Here is a 6,713-nt window from a genome sequence, read left to right as displayed (position 1 = left end):
CAATATTTGTAAAGTGTTGAGCAGGGTTTGCTGCTGACAAATGATCTGTATTGAGCTGCCAAGTTCAAAGTGCAAAATTGATGGTTAAAAAGTTCTGTTTTGTCCACTGAAGGGATTGTTTTCCTATGAGTTACAAAGTAAAGATGAGAAGCAGTGTAAAAAGACAAATCTGTTGTTCCTCGTGAACCAACATCCTGTGGTTGGACAGTGTAATATCCCACCTTTGGGAGAAATTATCCTCGTTAACAGTAGTCACTTGCCACTGATCTTCTTGGGTTTTGTCATTTGGCACTGCTGAAATAGGTACCAGAAATAGAACCCACATGAAAACCCAGGCTGCAGTTCTGGACAAGTGCTTGTACACAAGCGAATCCTGCCCATGAAGCACTTGTGCCTTGGTTTGGCAAGACATGGCATGTATAGGGAGGAATATACTTGGGTCTGTGCCAGAGAGCTGCAATCGTCACGCGTGTTTCTAGGGTGTCTCAACATTCATAACTGAGCCCTGTTTAGAAGGTTAAATGAATGGTGTTTCTAAATATCGGTCTAGAAAAATGATTTCTAAATATCAGTCTAGAAAAATAAAATGTGTCCCCTCTGAATTATTACGTCTCTTGCACTTCTTCACCAGAATTAAGACATGTTTTGATCCTATTCTAAGTTCCTATGTCTGCATGCAAGTCCTGTAAAAAGACAGCCTGGAGAATGCTTTGCTGTTGTTCAACACACTTCTCAACTTGTAGTGTTTGAAGACTGCAGGTTGCCGATACCTGTGCTACAATTCTCAAATTCTTTCAGGTTGTGAAGCAAAGGTGTAAATGTTTGTAAGGGCTTTTGGAGGAAGGAGAATGTAATGCATTTGCCTGCAGTTTGCTTGTTGACCTTTGCCGTGTTATTTACGTGCCTCCTATCTTGTTTGAAGTGGGGCCTGCATTAGCAACAATGGCAGCATGCAGTTTTAGGAGTACCTTTAGGAGTGGGTGGTAGATCTCGATGTAGATTTGCCTTTACAAGACGCAGTGCAGGCTCGCTGCCTTCCCTCAGGGAGAGCCAGCAGAGGGAGCACAGCAGCCTCTTCTTAGTGCTTTCCTTGTTCATTCATTGCTTTCACAGCAGCAAAAGTAACATTTCAGAGAACAGAATGTATGTCTGTCTTGGCGTCCTAGCACAGGCCTATCTCCAGGGATAGAGAAGTGTTTTGTTTTGTTCTTTTTTTCCTTCGAGGCCAAGCGTAAAACAAAAGCTGCACTTAGGTGATAGTTTTGTGGTGCTGAAATCATCTTTCAATGGTGGGATAGAACTGCAGATGAGCTAGGCACTGGCAGGTAGGTCCATGAGCCATATGATTTCCTTGTACTTTAAGCAGCCTTTAGAACAAGGCTTTGCAGCCAGCTATCTGCAATAGAAGGCAACCTGTTAGAGAAAGCAAGTAGAAGGGCCTGAGAATGTATTCTGGGTCCATCTAGGAGCAAAGGTGGGAAGTTTTGAAGATTCCTTGTTTCCTTACTCAGTGCAGAGGAGGAACTTCCCTCTCAGCAGAGGGAAAAGCTTGTGCTAAATCTTAACTTTTTTTTCCTTCTTAATTGAACCCACAGATGTTAAACCATAATTCACAGGCCACAAATGATGAACCAAGCACTGGCATAGAGCTCTCAGGAGCCAAATTAAAACAAAAGCTTAGGCAGTATTTTGACACTTCTAATTTAGGCATTGGTTATAAACCACTCCTTGTCTGAGTGCCTACAGCGTTCATCTTCCTCTGATCGGGGAACTGCACGTTCTGGTTTACATAGTACTGTATGGAGTTCAGAGAAAGGTATATTTCTGTGCTTTTTTCCTCATTTTCCTTTCTTGTTAATCAAACATGAGTAGGAAATGATGAGGTGCAATAGGCTTAATTCTCAGTTTTTAAGACAGCATTTTAAATGGTGAACTATAGTGTGCCTCACTATAAATACCGTGCTGACTTGATATCCCCGGGTACTTGGCACAGTCTCTGCAGCTGTAGTCTGTTTCAGTGAAAGTTTTATCTTGATTTTATGTTAGGATTTGGCCTACCCTCACCCTTTTGAAGCTAATATACTGCTGAGGTGAGTTTTGTATATCCGCAAAGAGATAACACGGATGAAATGTATCATTTTATATATTTATGTCAATATATCATTTATTTTTTCACATCATCTGATAAAAGAGCTAGTTAGGCGTGGGGGAAGTGACTGGTCTTTTCATCTCTACCCTTGTTTACAGACTTTCTACTTAGATTTCTACAACAATACAGTCATTTGTATTCTGTCAGGTTTTGGTGCGGAGAACTGCTCATTCAAGACTTTTTCACATGGGTTATCAAGAAGCTATGACTGTCTCTACCATATCTAAAGTAATTTGGGTTACTTGAAATAGTGAGCTATAGAGGTGTGTCTGTCTATCAAGTGCTGAGCTAGCTGGTCCCTGCCTAAAGAAAGTTCAAAAAGATTAGTAAAACTTGCACATTTCTTGTGAAGGGGTGGGGGGAGTATTGATTAGAAGCAATCTTCTGTTGTCATTTTCTGTCTCTGAGGAAGAAAACAGAAGCCACAGATGAGTTGCAGTATCTAGGACTTTCTTATTCTTCTTGATATTTTATCTTCCTGCTTCCTAGTGCTATTGATACGAACCATTACTGAATTCATACTGAACATGGTATAAAAACGGTAAGGAAAATTGGTCATCTTCTTTGCAACTTCCTGGGGCTGTGCAAAGGTACAGTCAGGACTGGAAGTTGGTGTGGAAACACAGTGTAACTTTCTTCTTTAAACCTAGTGGTATTTCCAACGTTTCATTTGCAATCATAAATGATTTCTAAGAATTTGTAAATTCTAGTCTTTCAAACAGCTGCTGTCTTGATGCTTTCGTCATTCTCAGGCAAAAGGATACATTTTTCCTTTTAAAATGTTACCTGATGTGTTGGTTCATGTGCCAAACCAGTGCATCTAGAACTTGCAGAGCCAACCTGTAGTTTGCAGTCTGAATCTGCTCCTCCAGAACACCACAGCCAACCTCATTCCTGACAGACATCACAGCCTGTCAAGTGGCAGAGGCAAGCTTCAGGATGAAAAAGGGACAGTTAAAAGAGGAATGTGAGTATGGGCCTATGTGTAGCTAAAACTGGACACGTAGGAAGAGAAAATGGATAGTAGCGCAGAGGTATGTTTACCCCAAAGCACCTATGCAAATGTAGGCAAGGAAGCTTTGGGGTGGACTCGCTTGTAAAATACATGGTGTGTGTGTTACATGTTTTCAGTAATGCTGTCTGGAAAGGACAGTCTGTGGTTTCCATACACAGCCTCTGGAAAGGTGTTGTCCATTATTTGTCAAAAGTCACTTTGAGTGGGCAAGAATTATTTCCTAATTTCACGTGGAAACGAAGTAAACGTTATTTGGCAAAGATGCTCTTTCGCTAGAAAATTTTGGTCTGTGACTTTTGGGGGTTTTTTATGATGAAAAGCAGGTCATTGCACTAATGTGACTGGACAAGTAATGGACAACTGATACAGCAGGACTAGATCTTGACTAGCAAAATAATTCTCATTGGAAGATGACTGAGGTGCCACAGCCAGACATTTACTGTGTGGATGACCTCTGTTGGAAAGTGATTAAAAATGAATCGGTTGAATGTGGGTTGTTCAAACAGATTTTTTACCCTGCGATGTCCTTGCATTGCTGCCATGTCACCCGAGAGTTCTGCTAACTGAAAATGACAGTTCGTGAGCACAGAAGTGGTGAGTGTTTCAGCTGAGAATGCCAAGATGCTGGCTCACAGCTTGCAACAGCTGCTAGCAGAGCAAGTCAGGATCTTTAGTCACAGCTTGCAAAGCCGAAGGCTGAGACTGACAAAGTGATGGCTCATGGTTTACAAGAGCTGACAGCCAGCGACCATTGCTCTGGTACAGATTGACCTCTGTGTTTGGTATTCCCATCAGTAACAATGCTAGCAGATTTGCAGGGCAGGAAGCAAAGTTTAAATGGCTAGTAGTTCAAAAGGATATTGAAAACTGTGGGCTTTGGTGGCTTAATGGAAGAAAAGAGTAAAGCCTGTTTTAAAATAACTGAGTTTAAGCTGTTTTTTCATTTTGCCTTTGCATCTTTGCATTCCCAGAAAAGTGGGTGGTTTGTATAGGGCTGCTACCAGAGCAGGCAAGGTGGTAGGCATCTGTTGAAGCATTTAATAGAGAAAGCCACGTCCCCCTCTTCTTTCTTTTTTCTTTTTTTCTTTTTTTTTTATTTACATGTGATATCATTGCAGTGGAATTCTGTTGGCTGCTTTAAAAGGTGGGGAGGGAGGGAGAACACTCTCTACTCAATTCATCATACCTTTTGAGATATTTCAGAGAATCTGTATGTATTTCATTTTTAATTTGTATTTCATTTGAAACTCTGTCCTCTAACAATAATGGTCACATTTTTATCCTTGAGTAAAATTCAGAGACGGCTGAACCTCAGTGGGGTGAGAGAAAATGGTCTTGAAGTAGTTCAAGGTGTTACACAACTGGGATGTTTGAGCTGTGATACGAAGCTGCAAACAGCATTTTATCTGTGGAATTCAAAAATCACATGGGTTTGTATGCAGCCCAGAGCAGCATGAAATCTTACCCGTACAGACCTTGCGCTCAGCCTTGTACAGAAAATACTTGGGGTCAAGAAAAACTTGTTTCATATTTGTCAAAGCCATGTGAAGGGGCTTGGCCAAGTCTCCATGTCCTTACTGCCAGTGCCTCTGCTTTGGTCCCACACCATCCTTTGTACTTGTAACCCAGTGTCTCACTTCAGAGTCACCCGGGTAGTCTGAGATGTTGCAGGTGGGAGATAAGCAGTTTGAAAGGTAAAATGCAGAACTAGAGAAAGCGTTGGTGCTGTGACATAGGGCCTTTGCATCATGAGCGCAACAAATTCACAGTGCCTATTCTCACCAGTTTCTAAAAGGTCAACTCTTATGGTTGTGCATAGCTAATCTAAGTTACTGGTGCTTCAGCCATGATACAGAAAATCACAATGAAAAAAGTCCCCTGCCACTTAGCTCCGTCCAGAGAAAGAGAAAGTTTTACGTGCTGTAGGTCTGTACGCGTGGAGCAATGGTCATAAAGAGACGAAGGAGCCTTTCCACCCTCTTCATAGCCTTCCTCAAAGCCAGCATGGGTGAGGCACTCTGCCTCTGTCTGCACCATTGCCATCACCTCCCCGTACGCCAACGCTGAGCGTGTCCCTGTACGTGGGCAGAGTTTCACCGTGCGCTTTCAATCTTGGAGCAGTTAATGCTGAAGGAAAATCCAACCTTACCTTTCACCTACTTTCCTCTTGGGAAAATGCCCTTGACTCTGATTTACACTGGATATTGTCCGACTGCTGCTGAGAACCAGTCCAACTGCTCGTTCGATGCAAATTAGAATAGAATCAGTTAAGTAAGAAATATTGGAAGATACAGGATTGGGCCTTGGCTAGCAATGAATTCACTAGATTTCACAGTCTGGCTGACTTTGGAAATGGCTCAGGATAGCACGGTTAATGTTTTGAAAAGCTCTTCTATCCACAAAGAATGCAAAGTTTTGTTAGATTCTGGATGTACTTAAGTGTTTTGCAGTTTGGTGTTAGTGAAGCATTTGTATTTAACATCTTAAATAGAAAATGTTAGCTGAGTTTAGATTTTTTCCTGTAGCTCTTCTCCTTTTATAAGTCGTGTCTGTGGTATCTGTTTTTACTGTGCTCAGCTTGAGGAAGGTCACAGGACTGGGTCTTTTTAGTGTCATACTTAAAGGCATCTGTAAAATGCCCCTAGTTAGTCAGCAGTAACACCTATGTGTTAGGGTTGGGGTTTTTTCGTCAGTAGATCTAATAATAATTGGCAAAGGAGGTCAAGAGCATCATCTTCACTTTACAGATGGAGAAACTGAGTCACGGCGAGGCAGTGACTTGTACAAGATCAACTAGTAAATCTGAGGTCCTAACTGAGTATCGTATCAACTTGGTACGGTGTCACAGCCCCCAGCTAAGTGTTTTTCCCTGTTCTGTGTTCCGACTGCCACCTCAAGCACCGAGGGAATGGGGTGGGCTCACAGCATTATTGTGTGAAGCGGTGCAAAGACCACTGTTTGCTGGGGGCATCAGTCTATTCTGGGGCTTTTACAGCTGGTGGTCCCCACAATTGGAGTGCTTCCATAGTAAAATCAATAGCAGCAGTGAGATCCCAGTGAGAGGATGAGACTCGAGTTTTCTGCTTGCTTGATTTGTGTGTGTCCCTTCCCCATATAATTTGCTTGATAGCCGCAAAACATAATAAGATCTCTTAGTACAAAATTGCCTAGGTTGGGATACAGCTCATCTAATTTTAACTCTGAGGCTACACTAGTCACTCAGGTTGTCTTTATAGCCAAAAGGAAGAAAGAAGCACCTCCAGATAGCAATTCGTCTCATTCATGTTAGGTGTATACGAGATTATAATTACCCTGTAGAGGCAAGCTGTTCTCTGCCTGAATAAAGGAGCAGCCGGGAAGATGAAATACTTTAGATGAAATACCTAGCTTTGAGGGGAGATGAATCCTGTCTTTAGGAACAAATGCATATAGATGAGTGCAGGTGATGTGGTTTAAATATTAAAACAAGCATTTCCCAAGCTCACACTGTTTGGATTTGGCTTTTGTGTACAGACATGTCTGAACTACTCAAGGATGTGAGCATACGTA

At 42.0% G+C, this 6,713-nt stretch overlaps 1 protein-coding gene across 1 annotated transcript in view; it reads left to right on the top strand.

Annotated features, from left to right (window-relative positions):
- LOC142604879 (uncharacterized) overlaps nucleotides 1-6,713 on the top strand; it is a 106,353-nt gene that overhangs the window by 87,483 nt on the left and 12,157 nt on the right. The window contains exon 77 of the mRNA XM_075774337.1: nucleotides 2,248-3,116. The gene's annotated coding sequence lies outside the window, so the exon portion shown is untranslated. The remainder of the gene's footprint in view (nucleotides 1-2,247; nucleotides 3,117-6,713) is intronic.

The sequence above is a fragment of the Balearica regulorum genome, chromosome 23 (genome assembly GCF_011004875.1).
Source record: "Balearica regulorum gibbericeps isolate bBalReg1 chromosome 23, bBalReg1.pri, whole genome shotgun sequence".
Classification (NCBI taxonomy): Eukaryota; Metazoa; Chordata; class Aves; order Gruiformes; family Gruidae; genus Balearica; species Balearica regulorum.
Note: the sequence above shows the minus strand (reverse complement) of the source record. Positions and strands in the feature narration are given on the sequence as shown.